Consider the following 23,616-nt stretch of genomic DNA (forward strand, 5'->3'; position numbering starts at 1 on the left):
TCAATTACAATATAATCTCTCTTTTTCCGTGTCTCTTTCTCTCACTACCTGTAATTGTGATAGATAGGGTAAGTGGTAAAGTGCAAGGAATAATTTGGACCACGTTTTAAGCACAACACTTATTGGGATTGGTCTTCCACCAAAATACCACCCGATTTGTTGACGAATATGTCTCAACATTTAATCATAATATAAAATTTATTCAAATCAAATCAAATCAATGGTTTAACTGTTTTTATGAGATTAATAAGAATGCAGCCTCTGATACACAGAATTAATGAACAACTTTTACTTCAACACAATAAGACGTACTTCTGTTTACTAGCGTTGACATAAGCCCTCTGGGACCTGGGAATAGTAGTAACAGTCTGGATACAAAATGTACAAATGTAACTAATAGAAAGGAACACATGTAGAAAGGAAAAGTGAGGTCGTTAAAACATCGCTTTAAACAAGAAACTGAAAGATTTGCAGGGTACAAAAAATTATTGATAGTATGTAATTGTGGTTCAACGGCGCAGAATCTTTCTTCTGCTTTGGCCCTTCCGTGATTACCATACAACTTGAAACGTCCCCTTAGAAAAATTATACATGACTGTGCGTAAAGTGACACACAATAGGTTTTTTTTAGCGCAACGCAATCTGACTTTCAGTAATCCCTACAAGAGAATGGCCCTGACTAAATTAACCTATACGGTTCACAGATCACTTACCTCACAAAAATCTTCGTTACTCGAACTACTGCAATACAACGAGCGCCACTACTGCCAGCTAAATAAAAGATTCAAACTACGGAAGGCACTAACTACTGATAGGCACAGTTAGCAAAACAAAGATTTTGATAGATAACAAACAATGTATTTACCTTAATATTGTTCAAAACTCATTTATACACGGTGAGTCACCTAATGTTACCGCTGGATATATTTCGTAACCACATCAGATACTGACGAATCGATTCCACAGACCGAACGTGAGGAGAGGGGCTAGTGTAATTCGATAATACAAATAAAAAAAATAGCACGAAAGTATGTTTTTTAACACAAACCTACGTTTTTTTAAATGGAACCCCGTTAGTTTTGTTAGCACATCTGAACATATAAACAAATACGTAATCAGTGCCGTTTGTTGCATTTCCAAATGTTAATTACATCCGGAGATATTGTAACCTAAAGTTGACGCTTGAGTACCACTCCTCTGCAGTTCTATCGTGTTTATCGGAGAGCACTGAATTACGTAGGGATCCAAAGGGAACGGTGATGGACCTTAGATACAGAAGAGACTGGAACAGCACATTGCGTCCAAATGCTAACACCTTTTTATTGGTCTTTTTCACTGACGCACATGTACATTTCCATGAGGGGTGAGGTAAACGTACACACGTGGTTTCTGTTTTCAATTACGAAGTGGAATAGAGTGTGTCACACTGGAAACGCTTCGATTTATGTGGTATCAGCATGATGGTGCACCTGCACATTCCGCAATTAACACTAGGCTGACCCTTGACAGGATGTTCGACGGGCGTTTCATAGGACGTAGAGGACGCATACATTGGCCAGCCCGTTCTCCTGATCTTACACCTCTGGACTTCTTTCTGTGGGGTACTTTTAAAGGATAATGTGTACCGTGATGTGCCTACAACCCCAGAGGATATGAAACAACGTATTGTGGCAGCCTGCGGCGACATTACACCAGATGTACTGCAGCGTGTACGACATTCATTACGCCAGAGACTGCAATTGTGTGCAGCAAATGCTGGCGACCACATTGAACATCTATTGGCTTGACATGTCGGGACACACTCTATTCCACTCCGTAATTGAAAACGGAAACCACGTGTGTACGTGTACCTCACCCCTCATGGTAATGTCCATGTGCGTCAGTGAAAAAGACCAATAAAAAGGTGTTAGCATGTGGACGTAATGTGCTGTTCCAGTCTCTTCTGTACCTAAGGTCCATCACCGTTCCCTTTGGATCCCTACGTAATTCGGTGCTCTCCGATACACACGATCGAACAGCGGAGGAGTGGTACTCAAGCGTCAACTTTAGGTTACAATATCTCCGGATGTAATTAACATTTGGAAATGCAACAAACGGCACTGATTACGTATTTGTTTATATGTTCAGATGTGCTAACAAAACTAACGGGGTTCCATTTAAAAAAACGTAGGTTTGTGTTGAAGAACATACTTTCGTGCATTTTTTTATGATTTGTATTAACCAATTACACTAGCCCCTCTCCTCACGTTCGGTCAGTGGAATCGATTCGTCAGTATTTGATGTGGTTTACGAAATATATCCAGCGGTAATGTTAGTTGACTCACCCTGTATATATCAGTTCATGACATCCAGTCTTACAAATTTACTCTTTCTTAATGAGACACGTTCATATCGTCCGCTCTCAAAATACCGCCATCTCTCTCCCCACATCCACCACTGCTGGCGGCTCCTCCAACTGCGCAACGCTATGCGCTATTAACATCCAGCTGCCCAACACTACAATGGCAGACAACAATGAAAACCAGCCACAAACTGCACACAACACAGCCAGTGATTTTCATACAGAGCGCTACGTGGCGTTACAAATATAAATACCTAAACAGCCTACTTACAAACTTAAGAAAGTAAGTAAGGTCCCCAGCTGACATATTAGAACAGTGGGCTGTATTACCCCTGTATCGTTCCATCCAGAGGAAGGTAGGGTAAGTATAATCATTCACCATAAATGATAGTGACAAATACACACATGAAATTTTAGCAATGGCATGCAGCAATAAATGAATTTTCAGTGCCATTTCTCAGGTGAGATACATAGAGACAGTATTAGCAGGAAGTTCTCACGAAATAATTTTCGCTGCGATTACCCTAGAGTGACAGTTTCATAGGTCTCGACGTCGTGTGCCAAACTTCATGCACTTAGGCTAACTTCTCTCTAAGGCGCTTCGCAAAGTCAACAGCCACTCCTCGGCTGCAGGAAGCTCACCAGGAGTAGAAGGTGCCAAGTAGAAGTCCGCCACTCGGCCACCACAGGGAATTATATGGAAATGTACCGTCTCAAGTCCATTTCAGGCGAAAATGTCCCAAGTAACTCAAGCACACGTCTGTCTCCGCAAGCGCGACTGATCCGCTTAAATGGGCGTAGCGCCAGCTGCCGCCTGTGGATGCAGGAGGTAAACGAGTTCTCGGAAGTTAAACAAAGACACAGTAAGACAAGCTGTCGATCCCGCGCCATCGCACGAGTCAATTTCTTTTCGTTCTCATACACACTCTAAAGCTATACCTTTCATTTCACTTAGCACTATACATCTAGAGTGGACACATTCTCTAACTATGGAAGTACACCGATCAAGGATCTCTTTCCGACGTTTCTTCTCGCACCGGACAAATTATTAGTCACCCTCCAGGAGGTATCACGCTTACACCAGTCCTAGTCTTGATAACATCCCCCATTCGACTATCAACAAGGCCCACAGGTCTTTACAGTTACGGCGTATTGCCGATAGAGCCACTCATTGATGACTGGATGAGGTAGAAATACCAAACTGTGGGGATGTTGACTGCTACGTTTCTACAGTTTTTCCAATTGGTCCCAGGTATTTTCTATGACGATACGATCAGGTGTTTTAAAGGCTAGTCGTGGGGCGTTAGCGTGCTGGTAACCCGAATAAGTGCGTCCAAGTCTTGGTAAGGGAAACACTTCCAAAACGCAGTGGAACTACCGAGATTCTGAACTATATAATCCACACACTGTGGATTACAAGATTTAAAACCGTGACTGTGGGGTCGCACGATATGTCTCCACACGGCTACTATGATGTTTCTGTGTTTGGTCCACTGGAAACGTGACGTTTTATGTGCCTCTCTGAAAAATGCCCTTCTATGAGATACCCAACACTCAAAGCCCTTATCATGCGGTTCCCACCGCAATGTTGGCTCCGAAACTGGTTCAGGTAGACCATCTTTCACTGACATCAGCAATTCCTTTCATCACTGAAACTAGACGTCTTTGACAAAGCGTGACATTCGTTCCCAATTCTATAGGTTAGGATCTTTTTATGACCACTGTTCTTACACCGCTTTTACATAGCTGCGGGAGGACAGGTTGGAAGTCTGCCATGATATACCAACATATGGGGCCACTTCTGTCACAGTGAGGACATGGGCACTTGCAGACGCGATATCTCCCTTCTGCCGTTCTATCAGGTCTCCACTTTGAGCCACCTTGTAAAGGCTCACATGATATGCCGGCCGCGGTGGTCTAGCGGTTCTGGCGCTGCAGTCCGGAACCGCGGGACTGCTACGGTCGCAGGTTCGAATCCTGCCTCGGGCATGGGTGTGCGTGATGTCCGTAGGTTAGTTAGATTTAAGTAGTTCTAAGTTCTAGGGGACTTATGACCTAAGATGTTGAGTCCCATAGTGCTCAGAGCCATTTGAACCATTTTGCTCACATGATATGTTGCTGGGCTCACTCACGAGATTCTTAACTGAATAGCAATAGCTCGTCTATAAGGTCATAGGGTAAGGTCGCACACAAATACACATTTCTCGTTTCTTGTGAGTAGTCTGCAAATTAATGTTCGTGGGATCTGTTTGTAAACGATAGCCCACTGTTTTTAGGCGCAAGCGCCCCAGCGCTGAATCCTTTAAAATAATTATGTGATTAATACGGTTTCATACAGTTCCGGCAACATTAATGTAATAATGACACCAAGTTGAAAGCATTGAAGTTTGTTCGGGGTGTATCAAGTTACTATTACATAAACTGATTCTACAATACATAGTGAGAATAGGTGAAACCGACAATCATCATGCGTCCCGGTTTTATTAATAACCTGAATAAATTTGTCATTCTGAAGCTGAAAACATGGAAATTCGTTGATATCATAACACATGGCGACTGGCAGTGGAGTGCTCTGCGTAATTTTGAATGGATGATGAATGTCAGGACTGCGTGCGAATGTGCAGAGGCATCGCGACAGAGCGACGAGAAATGCCTCGGCCGAGCAGGTCCATAACCGGTGTACAGTATCGCAACCTGAATGGCGTTAAGATTCTGGGATGTGGGGTCAGCCCGAACCCAGAGGGGGCAGGAAGCATTGTCCGCCAACCACGATTGCTGGAGGTTAAGGTCCGATCTCGGACAGTAAGACCCCGCGTGCAGTAGTTGGGGGCGACTATTCCACTTTTTCTGACTTCCTTTGAGGACCAGTATCTGGCGTAATAATTGACTGTTCATTGCCATTTTTTTGGTGACATCCATACAGACAATTTCAGGATAAAGTTCACACTGAATAATTTTCGCAGCGATTGTTCTACAGTAACAGTTTCACAATCCTGCACATGGTTATGGTGTCACCACAGGAAGTAACAGACTCCGAGATCAGAATGGTAGTTGGAACTAGGTGAATGGGATATTCCATTTCGGAAATCGTTACAGAATTGATATTCCAAGATCTACAGTTTCAAGAATGTGCCGAGAAAAACCAAATTTTAAGCTTTACTTCTCATCACAAACCAAGCAGTGCCCCATAACCTTCACTTAATGACCGAGAATAGCGATGTTTGAGTTGAATTGTCAGTGCTAACAGACAAGCAACATTGCTTTAAATAACAACAGAAATTAATGTGGGGTGTAAAACGAATGTCACGTCACTGCGGTGAAATCTGGCCTTAATGGGCTATGGCAGCAGACGGCCGACAAGAGTGATAAGAGCACCACTTCACCTGCAGTACCTGTCCTGGGCTCTTGTCCATATCGTTTGGTCTCTACGCTACTGGAAAACTGTGGCCTGGTGAGATAAATCCCTACTTAGTTTGGTAATAGCTGGTGGTAGTATTTGAGTGCGGCGCAGACTCCATGAAACCGTGCACCCAAGTTGTGAACAACACACTTGTCAATCTGGTAGTGCCTCTATAAGAGTGTGAGCTGTGTTGGAATACACTGTGTACTCTGGTACAAGTGAACCGATAATTGACTGAAAATGGGATTTTCGTCTACTTGGAGACCATTTGCTGTCTTTCATGGACTTCACGTTCCCAAACAACGATGGAAAATTTATGGACGACAATGTGCTGTGTCACCAGCCAACAATTGTTCACGATTGGTTTGAAGAATATTCTGGACAGTTCGAGCGAATGATTTGGCAACCCGGATAGCCCGACATCATGAATCCCATCGAACACTTATCGGACGTAATCGATAGGTCAGCTTGTGCACAAAATCCTGCACCTGCCACAGCTTCGCAGTTATGGACGGCTATAGAGGTAGCATGGCTCAGTATTTCTCCTGGAGACATCCAACGATTTATTGAGTACATGCCACGTCGAGTTGCTGCCCTATACTGGACAAAAGGAGTCAGACACGATAACAGAAAGTATCCCATGATTTTTGTCACTCCTCTTTTCTACAGTAGTAGACTCAATGAGTTTTGAGACTGACGCTTGTGGAGCAGGACCCCATAGGAACCTACCTGTCTCTCACGATGCCGTTTAACAAGACGTGGACCACGCTGGGTAACGTGCGACATGTTCTGGTCATTAGCGAGAAATTTGTGTCACATACCATGACTAACCCCTTCTGTTCTTTCGAAATTTTTCGAGCGCTTGGCAAGCACCAACACTGACCTCTTTCCAATCTTGCATTCCGTTCGAACCGTTTATGGGCGTCCAGTATGCACATCTACGAGGGCAGTTCAATAAGTACTGCAACACATTTTTTTTCTCGGCCAATTTTGGTTGAAAAAACCGGAAATTTCTTGTGGAATATTTTCAAACATTCCCGCTTCGTCTCGTATAGTTTCATTGACTTCCGACAGGTGGCAGCGCTGTACGGAGCTGTTAAAATGGCGTCTGTAACGGATGTGCGTTGCAAACAACGGGCAGTGATCGAGTTTCTTTTGGCGGAAAGCCAGTGCATCTCAGATATTCATAGGCGCTTGCAGAATGTCTACGGTGATCTGGCAGTGGACAAAAGCACGGTGAGTCGTTGGGCAAAGCGTGTGTCATCATCGCCGCAAGGTCAAGCAAGACTGATCTCCCGCGTGCGGGCCGGCCGTGCACAGCTGTGACTCCTGCAATGGCGGAGCGTGCGAACACACTCGTTCGAGATGATCGACGGATCACCATCAAACAACTCAGTGCTCAACTTGACATCTCTGTTGGTAGTGCTGTCACAATTGTTCACCAGTTGGGATATTCAAAGGTTTGTTCCCGCTGGGTCCCTCGTTGTCTAACCGAACACCATAAAGAGCAAAGGAGAACCATCTGTGCGGAATTGCTTGCTCGTCATGTGGCTGAGGGTGACAATTTCTTGTCAAGGATTGTTACAGGCGATGAAACATGGGTTCATCACTTCGAACCTGAAACAAAACGGCAATCAATGGAGTGGGGACACACCCACTCCCCTACCGAGAAAAAGTTTAAAGCCATACCCTCAGCCGGTAAAGTCGTGGTTACAGTCTTCTGGGACGCTGAAGGGGTTATTCTGTTCGATGTCCTTCCCCATGGTCAAACGATCAACTCTGAAGTGTATTGTGCTACTCTTCAGAAATTGAAGAAACGACTTCAGCGTGTTCGTAGGCACAAAAATCTGAACGAACTTCTCTTTCTTCATGACAACGCAAGACCTCACACAAGTCTTCGCACCTGAGAGGAGCTCACAAAACTTCAGTGGACTGTTCTTCCTCGTGCACCCTACAGCCCCGATCTCGCACCGTCGGATTTCCATATGTTTGGCCCAATGAAGGACGCAATCCGTGGGAGGCACTACGCGGATGATGAAGAAGTTATTGATGCAGTACGACGTTGGCTCCGACATCGACCAGTGGAATGATACCGTGCAGGCGTACAGGCTCTCATTTCAAGGTGGCGTAAGGCCGCAGCATTGAATGGAGATTACGTTGAAAAATAGTGTTGTGTAGCTAAAAGATTGGGGAATAACCACGTGTATTTCAATGCTGAATAAAACAACCCCTGTTTCAGAAAAAAATGTGTTGCATTACTTATTGAACTGCCCTCGTACATCCCCATCTACGTACGGACTTCGCCAACTACCGTATGGAGCGAGGCGGAAAATGCCTTGTCCCACTACTTGTCAGTTCCTTTCGCGTTCCACTCGCAAACAGAGCAAGCGGAAAACGACTGCCTGTATGACTATGTTCTGAATTTTCTCAACACTGTTCCAAGAAAGAACGGCGTCTTCCTTCCAGGAATTCCCAATTTAGTTCTCCGTAATGTTGGCATGTTGACCGAAACTACCGGTGACAAATCTAGCAGCCCACCTCTGAATTGTTTCGATACCTTCCTTTAACCTGACCTGGTTGGCACCCCAAACACTCTGGCAGGACAACTCAAGAATAGATCGTACTGGTGTTCTATACGTGGTCTCCTTTCCAGATGAACTATGCTTTCTTAAAATGCTCTCAATAAAACGAAGTCGGCCATTCGCCTTCCCTACTACCGTCATTATGTGTTCGTTCCATTTCATACTGCTATGCAACGTTGAACCTAGGGATTTAATCGAAATGACTGCGACAAGCAGTACACTACTAATTCTGTATTCGAAAGTTACAACACTTTTTTTCCTGTTTATCTGCTTTAATTTACGTTTTTCTGCACTTTGAGCAACGTGCCATGCATCACATCAATAGAAATTGGGTCTACGTCATCTTGTATCCTCAGAGTCACTCAACGAAGAGACTTTCCCGTACACTATAGCAACATCTGAAACCTGCTACAGACTCATTCTTAACACATACGTCAGACAAACAATTTTAGTATGCGGAGAACAAGAGTGGTCCTATCACACGTACTTGGATCTCTTCTGAGGATGCGCTTGTCTTTAATGAACGGAGGGCAACATACTGGAATCTATAACTTAACAAGTCTTTTACTCACATCATCCTCTGAACTGTCTCTCCTTTTTTTAAAAAATCGGTGGTAACTGAAAGCAACAATCGACTCAATACGTCATCCGTTTAAACTTGTTGCATGAAGTGCAAAATTTTTCAGTGGCGATTTTTTTTTCTAATTGGTGAACAACGTACCGGCCGGCCGCGGTGGCCGTGCGGTTCTGGCGCTGCAGTCCGGAACCCCGGGACTGCTACGGTCGCAGGTTCGAATCCTGCCTCGGGCATGGGTGTGTGTGATGTCCTTAGGTTAGTTAGGTTTAAGTAGTTCTAAGTTCTAGGGGACTTATGACCTAAGATGTTGAGTCCCATAGTGCTCAGAGCCATTTGAACCATTTTGAACAACGTACCGGTCCGCTCAAAAGCAGAGATCTGCTGCCTGTCCCACACCGAAACTTCTACTACCACCGACACAGCAGGTCCTCCTCCAAACGTGATAACATTTAGATCCACGGCCCATGACGAGTCACTTGAAACAGACTCACCACCTCCTTTCTACAAACTAGAACTCAGTTGACCAATCTTCAATGAAAAATTCATAAAATGATCGATTATTTAAATTTAGACAATCATTACATCATGAATAATCAAATACAAGTATATGGTTACTGAGTTATTTTCAAGGCTGAAAAATCTATTATGCATGTGGTGTCACCGCCAGACACCACACTTGCTAGGTGGTAGCTTTAAATCGGCCGCGGTCCATTACTACATGTCGGACCCGCGTCTCGCTACTGTCAGTAATTGCAGACCGAGCGCCACCACACGGCAGGTCTAGAGAGACGTACTAGCACTCGCCCCAGTTGTACGACGACTTTGCTAGCGACTACACTGACGAAGCCTTTCTCTCATTTGCCGAGAGACAGTTAGAATAGCCTTCAGCTAAGTCCATGGCTACGACCTAGCAAGGCGCCATTAGCCTTACAGTGCTTGTATTTAAAGAGTCTCATTTGTATCGTCAGGAGCGATGTACCACAATGATGGATTAAAGTTAAGTAGTTCCGCAGCTACGTACTTTCCTTTATAGCATTCATTAAGTATCCTGTTTCAGACCTCACGCCAGCCGGCGTGTGCAACGCGTGCATTTCGGCTACTTCCGAGTGGCGTGGCTGTCTTGCAACGCTACAACAATGCATACACTGACTTAGCAAACGTCGTGGGACAGTGTAGCACAGATGGTGCAGGTGTGCTATATGGACACCACACGCCCACTGTGCCACCTGTTGTTGTACAGGAGACGTTCTGATATGTGGTTGTGCAAGTGATTAGTGTAACATGCAACGTCATTGTGAGCTGGTGCCGTTCAAACGGGGTATGGTGGTCGGTGTCCGACGGATGGGAATTTCGATTTCGGCAGTGGCGCATAAATTCGGCTTTACACTTTCAACCACGTCCAGCGTGTGTCGTGAGTGGCTGAATGAGGGTCTCACAGCTCACAAGCTGACAATCTGCTGGCCGTCCAGCCACCCTCGATGACCGTGACCAGCGCCATCTGAGAAGGATCGCCAAACGTGACAGAAGGGCAGCAACGCAACAAGTGACCCCTCAATTGAGCACAAGTCGTGCTGGACTCGTCTTGCAGTGGACAGTCCGTAGCAACATTGGTTCCACGGGGTACGGGAGCTGGCGTCGCACATGGGTGGCACTGTTCACCCAACGTCATCGGGCACATTGCATTTGTCGCCAGTCATCAAGGTTGGGCGCAATGAGGTAACGTGATATGGCCAGGCAATTCACGATTTCAGTTCCACCAGTCTGATGTGAGGCACCGTGGGTGGCGTAGACCACATGAATCTATGGGTCCAACCTGCCAAGAAAGTGTGGTTCATGGGGGTGTTGTCTCTGTTATGAGGTGTTGGTTGCATTTTCCTGGTATGGAAAAAGCCCCCTAGCTGTTCTGGAAAGGATTTTGAATGTTCCTCAGTATGATGAGCTGTTACAACGGCCTGATGATTATATGGTGTTTCAAGCAGTCTTTACCCGCAGTAATATCACTCCCATGTCGCCCGGAAATGTTTCCAGGAAGATGCAGGGGAGGTCCAAAGGCTGAGATGGCCACCTCTGAACTCAAATTTGCTCCTCATCGAGGGTACCTGAGATGTCATGGAAGACGGGCTCCTTGCCATGGTTCCTGCACACGCGAACAGTCCAATATTGGCTGCGTATTGCAAATGATTTGGTGTCAGCTGCTTCCAGAGGAGTACCAAGGACTTGTAAACTCATTCCACGGAGTCTTACTGCAGGCCAAAGGGCCTGACGATGCCCCATTCGATATTAGGTGCCTACTCCACAACATTTGCTAAGTTTGCGAGTTTAGGTGGAATGCTAAGCGAGTTGAGGCGTGAAAGGGTATTTGGATTGATGAGGGAGATGTACTGGGGCAATCTGTGCCGTTGTGCCAATTCACTGTGCCAGTGTGGCGTAGTGTTCAGCGCATCTGTGTGGTGAACAGGCTACCCAGATTCGAATCTCGACCTCGATACAAATTTCCATTCGTAGCTTCAGTCTGCTTAACTACATTACATAGACTGTAAGAGCATTTCAGTCTTCCCACGTCGGTCATTTCCAGATGGTACAGTCGCGTCTGCTTCTGTTGATTTTCTTTCAGTCACAAAAATGGTAAATCTATCAAAATTACACCATGCAAAGAGAAATCATCTGATTATTATTCTACTAATGAATACAACATGATATTCTATCGGGACTTACGATGTGCTTTTCAATTGCGGTATAAAATTTTACGTATTCCACACCTCCTTTTGAATTACAGTTGATTTTAATATACGCAGTTTCAACTAAATATTAATGTTATCCACAAATCAATCTTATATCTACAATGTTTTATGTAGGAAGATGGATAATTTGTATTTGTTCAAATGGTTCAAATGGCTCTGAGCACTATGGGACTTAACTTCTGAGGTCATCAGTCCCCTAGAGCCTAGAACTACTTAAACCTAACCGATCTAAGGACATCACACACATCCATGCCCGAGGCAAGATTCGAACCTGCGACCGTAACGGTCGCGCGGTTCCAGAATGTAGCGCCTAGAACCACTCGTCCACTCCGGCCGGCAATTTGTATTTGTGATATGACTCGCTTCAGTCGGGAACCACGTGACCGCTACGGTCGCAGGTTCGAATCCTGCCTCGGGCATGGATGTGTGTGATGTCCTTAGGTTAGTTAGGTTTAAGTGGTTCTAAGTTCTAGGGGACTGATGACCACATATGTTAAGTCCCATAGTACTCAGAGCCAGTTGAACCATTTTTATGTGATATGACTCATACAGAGAGGGGCAAATAAAAGTGGCCCGGACGAGCGGATACGATTGGTCGACATAGCCTCACCTGATGACGCAAACACCACGTGTACGTCTGCCACTTGATCCACACAGGTTCAGAGCATAGTGTGGGCTGTGTCAGTGTGAGTGGAGCACTGCAGGGGGGACAATGGTACTCACAGTGGAGCAATGGGTGTTAGTTGTGGAAAGTTACGTGTCAAAAAAGTCGTTAAAACGGTGTGGTCAGTTGTTTCGTGAGACCTTTAATGGTGTCAAAGTGCTAGAAAAAAATACCAGTGCGAAAATGGCGTTAGGCAGGATCTGTTTTGAACAAGTCAAAAAAATTCCAAAACGCGCCCGCACAATAGAAAATGTGGCTGCAGTTCACCAAAAAGTGCCATACATTCGGCCGAACCTTGGAGCGCACTTGCACAGTCTTCACGCCTGACAGAGTTTCTAGCAGATGTCAGCCCTGACTGACCACTCAGGTTAACTGATCTGACAGTGTGCGTTTACTTTGTGATGGGAGCCCTCAAGTCTATGGTGTATCGCAACAACCATCATAGTCTTCAAGAACTGCAACAAAACATTTCGGGTGAGGTTGCAGCATTTCAAGCAATCCAGCTTCGATCCGCCTTAAGCTACTAGCTGACCAGGGTCCCAAAGTGCCATGAGATTAATTGCGGCCCTTTCAGCATCTGCTATGGTCAGGATAGTACTATGTTTCCTCTCGTCTGCTGAATTTGTTTATACCGAGTCACTTTGATTGGCCATACCCAGTAATGTCAGAAATACTGTGTTCTAGTGGAGTTTCCAAATCGCTTATCTTTGATTTGCGTTGCAGCGTCTGATATGTTTACTGTCTCGCTGAGACGCTTTTATTCGATCTAACTATTGTTTATAGTTGTGTAACCCGTCTGTGAGTATACATATCTAATACTAACTAAATTTATATTAATTGGTATAAGCTGTATTTAGCCTATTTGATGTAACGTTGCCCATTTCCAATACGCAAGTCTATTGTGTAATATCGATGAGCTTGTCTCATTGATGTGAATAAATTTAGGTCCTGTATTTAGATTTGTCGTAGGTTAGCTATTTCGCTCACTGGACACAATTTCCAACTGTTTCACAAGCTGTATACGCCAGTGGTCGGGTTACACATTTTTATCGCAATTGGACAAAAAATGTTGGGTCATCTATGGGTTATCGTTTGGAATTAATTACGAAACAATTACGTATCCGTGAAGATGTGGTTCTAACGCCACAAAACACATTGAGCTGAAGCGGTCTTATTCATGATAGTATAGTTCTGCAGCTGTGAATGCCCACAATACAAAATTTTCTGCTATCCGGATTATTCGATAACCTTTTTGATATGCGAAACTGTATAGAGTACAGTAAGGAGACAAACTTTTGCTTGGTACCACCGTTGTGTTTGATGCCGCTGATTAAGAGATATACACGGAGTTTCAGAAGTGATGGTCAATATTTAGGGTTATGACAGGAATGATAATTCTAAACAAAAAAGTCAGGTAAACATGGACTCTAAAACGCATATTTTAAGAGCTGTGAGCAGTTCCTGATCTTCGATACTGTGAAGCAAATCTCTTCTATTGCAAGCTCTTTGATTTCCATATTTTCGGAAGGGAAAGTATGAACCAAAACAAGAAAAAAAATGACCATTAAACATGTGCTCCAAAATGTATACCTTAAGAGCTCTGAGCTCCTGTTCATCTTCGGTAGTTTGGAACACAACTCTTCTAATGGACAAGTGCTCATAACTTTTAAGGTATGCATTTTAGAGCACATGTTTACTGGACGTTTTTTCTTGTTTTGGTCCATACTACCACTTCCCAAAAATGGAAAGCAAAGAGCTTGCAGTAGATGAGATTTGTTTCACCATATAGAAGACTAAGAGTATCTCGTAGCCCTTAACGTATACATTTTAGACCCGAAGTTTACTTGACTTTTTTGTTTCGAATGATCATTCCTGTCCTATGCCTGAAAATTGACTATCACTTTTGAAACACCCTATATTTACATGCGTATTTTTTTTTTCTACTGTTTACGCCATCAACAAGAGAGACTGTACAAAACAAATGGCTCTGAGCACTATGTGACTGAACTTCTGAGGTCATCAGTCGCCTAGAACTTAGAACTTATTAAACCTAACTAACCTAAGGACATCACACACATCCAAGCCCGAAGCAGGATTCGAACCTGTGACCGTAGCGGTCGCTCGGTTCCAGACTGTAGCGCCTAGAACCGCACGGCCACTCAGGCCGGTTGTACAAAACATTTTACACACGTTGCATGGCATTTCGCAACTCTTCCAGACTAATTTTGTGAGATGATTTATACTTCACATATCGACCTATTTCATGGACCTAACATATCTCATTCCCCTTCTATCTGTCCTTCCCTTTCACCGCGTGAATCATTAACTTGTAGTAGTTGGGTTGTTTATTATGTCTCAGTGGTACTGAATGCTGTACAATAGCTGCAGTAACGTATCTATGGAGAAGCCAGAATAATATCAGATCGCTGAAGACATGTAGCAGCCTTCTCGACAGCTGCATGGACAACAATCACGATAGCAAAAGTCATAACGGTGTTGCTGCGTTGGAACTAAGAATGGCTGTAAAGACACCAATTCGATTCTACACAGAGTTTGCGAAAGAACTTGCCCCCCTTCTAACAGCCGTATACCGCAAATCTCTAGAGGAACGGAAGGTTCCAAATGATTGGAAAAGAGCACAGGTAGTCCCAGTCTTCAAGAAGGGTCGTCGAGCAGATGCGCAAAACTATAGACCTATATCTCTGACGTCGATCTGTTGTTGAATTTTAGAACATGTTTTTTGGTCGAGTATCATGTCGTTTTTGGAAACCCAGAATCTACTATGTAGGAATCAACATGGATTCCGGAAACAGCGATCGTGTGAGACCCAACTCGCTATATTTGTTCATGAGACCCTGAAAATATTAGATACAGGCTCCCAGGTAGATGCTATTTTTCTTGACTTCCGGAAGGCGTTCGATACAGTTCCGCACTGTCGCCTGATAAACAAAGTAAGAGCCTACGGAATATCAGACCAGCTGTGTGGCTGGATTGAAGAGTTTTTAGCAAACAGAACACAGCATGTTGTTATCAACGGAGGGACGTCTACAGACGTTAAAGTATCCTCTGGCGTGCCACAGGGGAGTGTTATGGGACCATTGCTTTTCACAATATATATAAATGACCTAGTAGATAGTGTCGGAAGTTCCATGCGGCTTTTCGCGGATGATGCAGTAGTATACAGAGAAGTTGCAGCATTAGAAAATTGTAGCGAAATGCAGGAAGATCTGCAGCGGATAGGCACTTGGTGCTGGGAGTAGCAACTGACCCTTAACATAGACAAATGTAATGTATTGCGAATACATAGAAAGAAGGATCCTTTGTTGTATGATTATATGATAGCGGAACAAACACTGGTAGCAGTTACTTCTGTAAAATATCTGGGAGTATGCGTGCGGAACGATTTGAAGTGGAATGATCATATAAAATTAATTGTTGGTAAGGCGGGTACCAGGTTGAGATTCATTGGGAGAGTCCTTAGAAAATGTAGTCCATCAACAAAGGAGGTGGCTTACAAAACACTCGTTCGACCTATATTTGAGTATTGCTCATCAGTGTGGGATCCGTACCAGATCGGGTTGACGGAGGAGATAGAGAAGATCCAAAGAAGAGCGGCGCGTTTCGTCACAGGGTTATTTGGTAACCGTGATAGCGCTACGGAGATGTTTAACAAACTCAAGTGGCAGACTCTGCAAGAGAGGTGCTCTGCATCGCGGTGCAGCTTGCTCGTCCGGTTTCGAGAGGGTGCGTTTCTTGGATAAGGTATCGAATATATTGCTTCCCCCTACTTATACCTCCCGAGGAGATCACGAATGTAAAATTAGAGAGATTAGAGTGCGCACGGAGGCTTTCAGACAGTCGTTCTTCCCGCGAACCATACGCGAGTGGAACAGGAAAGGGAGGTAATGACAGTGGCACGTAAAGTGCCCTCCGCCACACACCATTGGGTGGCTTGCGGAGTATAAATGTAGATGTTGATGTAGATGTGAAATGTGTAGCCCTTATCTACCCTGATGGTAGCCTCTTCAGTGAAGACTCTTGAGGTAAAGCAGTCCACTATTCCGATCTCCGGGCGAGTACTGCAACCGACGTTGATGTCACCAGAGTAAGTTAAGCATAGCTTACCAAAGTCAGACATCACCTTCTGGACACATAGCGACCATTTTAATATATATCCTCATGAAACAGATACTCGACGCGCGCAATGTAATCCACAACTATCGGTTACCTTCATCAAATAAGAGAACCACTGCTCTAGTGGCAACACGTTACACGTCAAGTGTACCTCTCGGTATCACAATCAAACTTGAGCAAAAGCAATAGAAGTTATTCAGATTGTGCACGACCTGTGGCATTTATACGTGAATATATTAAGAAACAATAAATCTGGCCCTCTGTGGATGGAACGTTAGATTCATTTGTCGAATATGTACGTTAGAGAACTTCGTACGCCTTATCAACAAACAAACGAATGGCGGGTGATGCAGGAGTAGGTCTGCTAATGAACAAGAAAGAGGGAATGCCAGTGAACCACCGTTAACAACATAGTGAAAGGATTGTCTTGTAATGACTCGATATTAGTAAAAGCCCTCTAGCTCCACTGATGTTGATGAAATTTGAAAAATGAATCACGGGGTACAAGAAATATTCCGCTACTGTAAGGAAGATGAAAATTTAGTTGTTGTTGGGGACTGGATATTGATGGTGAAGAAAGGAACAGAACAAATATCACAGGATGAACTTATCCTACGCATTCTTAACAAAAGGGGAGGTCGACATTTAAAAATGCTGCCCAGAGCATGATAAACCACAGCAAACCTATGTTACACGAGTTACGAAAGATGGGTGTATACGTGGAACTGCCTCGGAGTCATTATATGGATCTAGTGGAATATACGAAGGAATATACGGGGGTTGTTCGGAAATTAAGGAACGATCGATAGCGAAATATAAACCACAGTGAAACTCAAAACAGTTTTCTTTGCACATTTATCCATATCTTCCAGGTACTTCTCTACACAGCCACCGCTCCGACTTAAGACATTTATCTGAGCGTTATACCAAATTTCAAACACCATAGTCCTAGAAGGCAGCCGCCTGCGCTTTACAATAAATCTCTACACTGGTCTATAGCGCGTAGCCTGCGCCCATGTGTTGTCTTCGTATCCAGCGTTTCCTGTGAACAGAGATGATACTCAGGACGAGCCAATTAGGGTTGTGTTGTGGGTGATCGAACAATTCCCATAGAAAAGGCTGCAGGAGCGTCTTCACTGCCCATGGAGAGTGCTGCTGACGAGGGAACCTCACCATCGCACCCCCCTCAGATTTAGTTATATGTTGGCACAGTCGATAGGCCTTGAAAAACTGAACACACATCAATCTAGAAAACAGGAAGAAGTTTTGTGGAACTATTAATAAATAAGCAAAATATACAAACTGAGTAGTCCATGTGCAAGATAAGAACATGAAGGGTAATCTGAACTGAGGAGCACCGTGGTCCCGTGGTTAGCGTCAGCAACTGCGGAACGCGAGAGTTCCTTGGTTCAAGTCTTCACTCGAGTGAAAAGTTTACTTTTTTATTTTCAGACAATTATCAAAGTTGAAGCACTCACACATAATCAACTTCGCTCTCCAAAATTCCAGGACATGTTCAGATTTGCTTGGACATGTGCAGGATTTGACGGTCCACACACGGAAAAATTTGAAAACGTTAAAAACATGTTTTGACAGCGCACAGAGAAAACTGTGCGACTGTGCGACTGTGAAACTGTTGCATTCATTTGTTCCAGTTTATGTGAGAAACTCTTATGTTTTTATCAATTTTTTGGGAGTAATTATCACATCCACGAGAAAACCTAAATCGGGCAAGGTAGAAGAATATTTTTACCCATTCGCCAAGTGTACAACATATTCCTGTCATGTGACGCACATGCCGTCACCAGTGTCGTATAGAATATATCAGACGTGTTTTCCTGTGGAGGAATCGATTGACCTATGACCTTTCGATGAAATGTTTTCGGTTCCCATTGGAGAGGCACGTCCTTTCGTCTACTAATCGCACGGTTTTACGGTGCGGTCGCAAAACACAGACACTAAACTTATTACAGTGAACAGAGACGTCAATGAACGAACGATAGATCACAACTCTGCGAAAATTAAGACAGTAAAATTTACACTCGAGGGAAGACTTGAACCAAGGTCCTCTCGTTCCGCAGCTGCTCGCGCTAACCACGGGACCACGGCACTCCTGAACGTATATTGGCCTTGATGTTGCCTACCTTGCACATGGACTACACAGTTTGTATATTTTGTTTATTTTTTTCATAATTCCATACAACTTCTTCCTGTTTTCTCGATTGATGTGTGTTCAGTTTTTCAAGGCCTATCCACTGTGCCAACTTATAACTAAATCCGAGGGGGGTGCGATGGGGAGGTTCCCTTGTGAGAATGGCCATGAAGATGGAAGTGCGTGGCAGTTGTGCTAGGTGGGCTGCATTCATTAAGGCGAAGCCTCTCAGCGCGCCCTCCTTCTTGGCGGGAGACAACGTTGTTCTAGGCACCTCTACTCGCTCACAGTGCGCCCACAAATAAAAAGAGCTTCTTGATGCGATCGACCGGCATACTAGACACTGCCTAAAACGTCTGGATTTTCACAGTGTTTTCCATTTCTCAACCGATCATTCCTCACTTTCCGAGTAGCCCTCGTAGCATAGTATAACAAAGATGGTTTTTGATTTTTTTTCTGTTTTCTTAATTATTAGTCTTTTGACTGGGTCAGTGCACCGTTCGCGGAAATACTCATTACGCTTGACGTTGCTGCATCCATTTTCACATAGATACAGGCTGGGTAATCTTGCATCTCAAGTTTTTTACTTTTGAGAGACGACATTTCCGTACAAATGATATAGCTGCACCATATACTGACGTCAAAAACGCTCAGCAAGTATAAACAAGATTTCACTTGTGAGTTTGTGGATGGGCAGATGCCCATGTTCGCACCCTTTGCATGATTGCTTGCAATTCATATCGTTTCTCAGCTTGCTCTCTGTGTGATGCTGCAACGTCATTCAGGCAATGCACAGCTAGTACATAGTGCATCAATGCATTGTCGTCCTCTATAAATGGTTTTTTCTTTGCTATTGCTTTAGCCTGAAACAATTACAGTCGTTTATAACTTTATAGTATATTCTCGGACTTCCTGGCGCATCAATTCAGGGTAAAACCTCAAGCTTTCGAAGACCACCTACATATTCTCGTCAGGAGCTACTGACTGTAAATACTGCTGTTGTGATGACATTATATAGCCATAGGCGGTTTCCGATTGGTCGAAAATTACGTAATGCTGTCGCAGTTGGCGTCAACGTCTGTGCTGGTAGTGCCACCACAGTTGCGTAAACACTGCGACGAATATCTCTGCCTCTTCTCTTCATCTAAGGCTCGCTTCCAGGAACTGCTAAGGTTATATCCCCTGTCACAGTAGAAGTTCCTGTCACCCATTCTTATATCTACGACCTTTTTAATTAGTGAGTCCCATGATGTAGGAGCCTGGGACAAATCTTTATTTCGCTAAATAGTAATTTGTGTTTGTGAGGCTTTGATCAACAACTGCAGACTTCTCCTGTTCTCGATATTTAATATGCCTTTGATGTTCTTCACAGTGGTCGAAACGGTGTGGACGGACTGAGCGATGTAACTGCCACCACATTCATAAGAAATATTACTAATCTCAGGGATCATCAGGCCGCGACTATCCTTTGTCTCCTTAGGAGGTCGGATAACAGGCCCTACATCTCTTCTTCGCAGGACTCTGCCTGTTTTGCTGGTTGTAGCACAGCAGAAAGAAAGGAAAACAATCGGTAGATCACCACGTGGCCGTTTACATTTCCACGTTTCACTTTCTTGGAGTATGCTGAGTGAACCGTAGTCATTCGTTCGGAACACTGCTTCATATTATTAGGAATCCAAGCGGTCTTCATCGGAAATAGCTAATGCTCTGTGCATCGATCTATTTAAAAGTAATGTCTTCTGGGTTAGATAATGGAAACTCTGGGCGCTGAGCATTAGCGGATTTACATACGAGGTGTGGCTAGAAAAAAACCGGACTAGTACTGGTGAAACAATAAAACGAATGCAATAAGGCTGAAAGTCGCGTGGCCTGTCACGTGACTCTCGCTCCGCCTACTGCTCGAGTTTCATCTGCCTCCTGCACTCAGTCTGCCCGTGGCGTCTGTTTTAAGTAGTTGACGTTTTGTCTGTGCGTCGGAAAATGTTGAGTGTACAGAAAGAACAGCGTGTTGTTTCAAACTAGGAAAATCTGCAAGTGAAACGTTTGTAATGTTACAAAAAGTGTACGGCGGTGATTGTTTATCGCGAACACAAGTGTTTGAGTGGTTTAAACGATCTAAAGATGGCCGCGAAGACACCAGTGATGACACTCGCACTGGCAGACCATTGTCAGCAAAAACTGATGCAAACATTGAAAAAATCGGTAAACTTGTTCGACAAGATCGCCGTTTAACAATCAGAGCAGTGTCTGAGTTAACAGGAGTTGACAAGGAAAGTGTTAGGCAGATTCTTCATGAAAGTTTCAACATGAACAAAGTGTGTTCAAATATGGTTCCAAAGTGTCTCACAATTGAACAGAAGGAACGCCGAAGAATGATTTGTTCTGACATCCTGAAAAACATTGAAAGTGATCCCACCTTCTTACAAAATGTTATTACTTGCGATGAATCGTAGTTTTTTACTTACGATCCCGAAACTAAACGCCAGTCGATGCATTGGAAAACTCCTGGTTCTCCACGACAAAAAAAAGCACGAATGTCAAAATCGAAATTCAGGGCAATGATGATTGTTTTTTTTTTTTGACATCAAAGGGATTGTGCACATTGATTGGGTACCAGAGGGACAAACAGTGAATCAGCATTACTACATTAGCGTCCTGGCTACCCTACGTGAGCGAGTACGGAGAAAACGGAACGATTTGTGGAGAAAAAAGTCATGGATCCTTCACCAAGACAATGCCCCAGCTCACAGTGCGTTGTCAGTGAAGACGTTTTTGGCAAAACACAACATTCCCATCTTAGATCATCCACCCTACTCACCTGATTTGGCCCGTCTGTGACTTTTTTCTTTTCCCTAAAGTCAAGTGAGTTTTGAAAGGAACTAGATTTGAGACTGTTGAAGCAGTAAAAGAAAAAGCGACGGAAGTAATGTATGGACTTACCGAAAATGATCTGCAGCATTGCTATGAACACTGGAAAATTCGTATGGAGCGGTGTAGAAACCGAGGAGGAGAGTACATTGAAGGAGATAACATGAAATTGTAAATAATTTTAAATAAATGTTATTTCCAGCATCAGTCCGGTTTTTTTCTAGCCGCACCTCGTACAGCCTCACTAGGCATGGGCCTAGGGGTGGCACCTTAAGGGGGTCGGCATTTTTTGGTCTGTACTCATTTTAACCTTTTACATTTTAAAATAACTGAACTTACAAAGGACAAAGATTTTTAATATTGTTAAACAACTTGCTGGTTTAAATAACGATTAAGAACGAAATTCGACAGTACAAATCTGGAAATACATATAGTTTACTTGGTGACTGATTGGGAATTTAACACTGGTTTCTGTCTGGTACCATCTTCATGACTGTTCAAAATATTTTGAAGTAAGCAGTCAGGACGGCAACCAACAATGTCTGAAACGTTATTATTCCGAGAATGATGTCGGTTTCTAATTACCCCTACCATATTTTCCCTGTGAAAATACCGGAACCCATGGAAAGCTGTGATAAACTAAACAGCAGTTTCTTAAATACTGTAACACGTGTGGGCCTCTGTATGCAAAACACGACTCTACTTAAATTTCTTGTTGAAATTATGGGGAAGTATCAAGTCAACCCTCAATTACTGTAATTAATGTGAAAGCTCTGTGGTCTTCAATATGTGAGCTTTGATATAATGACTCCCATTTAACAAAACAGATTGATACTGCGAATGCTTTACATTTTTAAACACTTGTTTATATGAAAAGAACATAAGCGGAATATCTAATAATGTGTGAAATACACTTCACAACAGCTTAAAATACTTATTTATTTATTTACTTAGTTATATTTTGGCGAAAAAAGAAATAGAAACCAACTTTCTTTGATCTCATTTATTGTGCTGCAGCATGCACGTTATCAAAGTTCCCATTCTGTGCAATCGAATAGTACGCCGCATTGCAAATTTTATATTAAACTTCTTAACAAAGCTTTTTTTCTTCGAGGAAAGGTTATTTTCAATTTGTGTTGTAACAAGAGGTGCATGTTCATGAAGAGATAACAGCACTGTTGACACAAGTGACAACACACCACATCAACTGCCAACAAGACTAATTGAACTTTGTAGTCTGTCTTCTCTGCCCACAGAAACCGTTAAAATGTTATAAGAATAAGTGGGATAAGAATCGAACCAGCACACCCCACTGCAAGAAATTGCAAAAATTATTTGCTTCTTAAATTAGATAGACAGTTTCAACAATATTCATAACATATGTGCGTCCCACCTCAAATTCCGGCGACGCGGGAAACAGAAGCCAGGGAACGGACTGCCCTGTTTTCTTTACGAGACGAATTCCAGCCGGCAGGTGTGCTTCTGCTGTTCACTGACAACAGAGAAACAGGCGACAGTGAAATTATATTATTCTGCATTGTTGTTCTTTCATAGCACAGTTACGTCGAGTAATCCGATTTGGCCAGTTAACCACTCCATGTTTAAAGGAAAAATCTTTGTGCCCGTGTTCCATTTTTAAAGTAATAAGCTTTGTGCTCAAGTGCGATGTAGTACAACCGGAACTGGATACAGTCTTTCTTTCGCTCCTTCTACAATTTTTTTTTTCTTTTGTTTCGACTATCGGTTGACAATTTTGTAAGTGCCTTAACATGAATAACAGTGAAAAAAGGAAACGTGCAAAATTAAGTGGGGCTGCATTTCGGAAATTATTGAAGGGAAAGGGTGAACGAGAAGCCGATGTTCTAAAAACGCTTGGCTGAGTAGATAAATTTTTCGCAAAAAATGTTGCTTGTTCGACATCGACTTCAAGTAGTACGGATGATATTTCTGGCACTGCAGCTGTTTTAAAAGAAGTAAGTACAGACGAAACAAAAGTTAAAAATGAAGAAAAGTATATTGTTCCTGATTTCGAGTTTCACGAAAAACTAAGTGTCGAGTCAGCCATTACAAAAACAAATGACCTCGTTAGTGATGATCCCGCAGAATGTTGTGTCAATGAATCAACACTCGACATTATCTAACAACTTGGCATTAATC

The 23,616-nt window shown here is 43.4% G+C and overlaps 1 protein-coding gene across 1 annotated transcript in view; it reads left to right on the forward strand.

Moving 5' to 3' along the window:
* Positions 1 to 23,616, forward strand: part of LOC126100754 (uncharacterized) — an 842,175-nt gene that overhangs the window by 617,362 nt on the left and 201,197 nt on the right. The gene's annotated exons all lie outside the window — the stretch shown is intronic.

The sequence above is a fragment of the Schistocerca cancellata genome, chromosome 9 (genome assembly GCF_023864275.1).
Source record: "Schistocerca cancellata isolate TAMUIC-IGC-003103 chromosome 9, iqSchCanc2.1, whole genome shotgun sequence".
NCBI classification, from domain to species: Eukaryota; Metazoa; Arthropoda; class Insecta; order Orthoptera; family Acrididae; genus Schistocerca; species Schistocerca cancellata.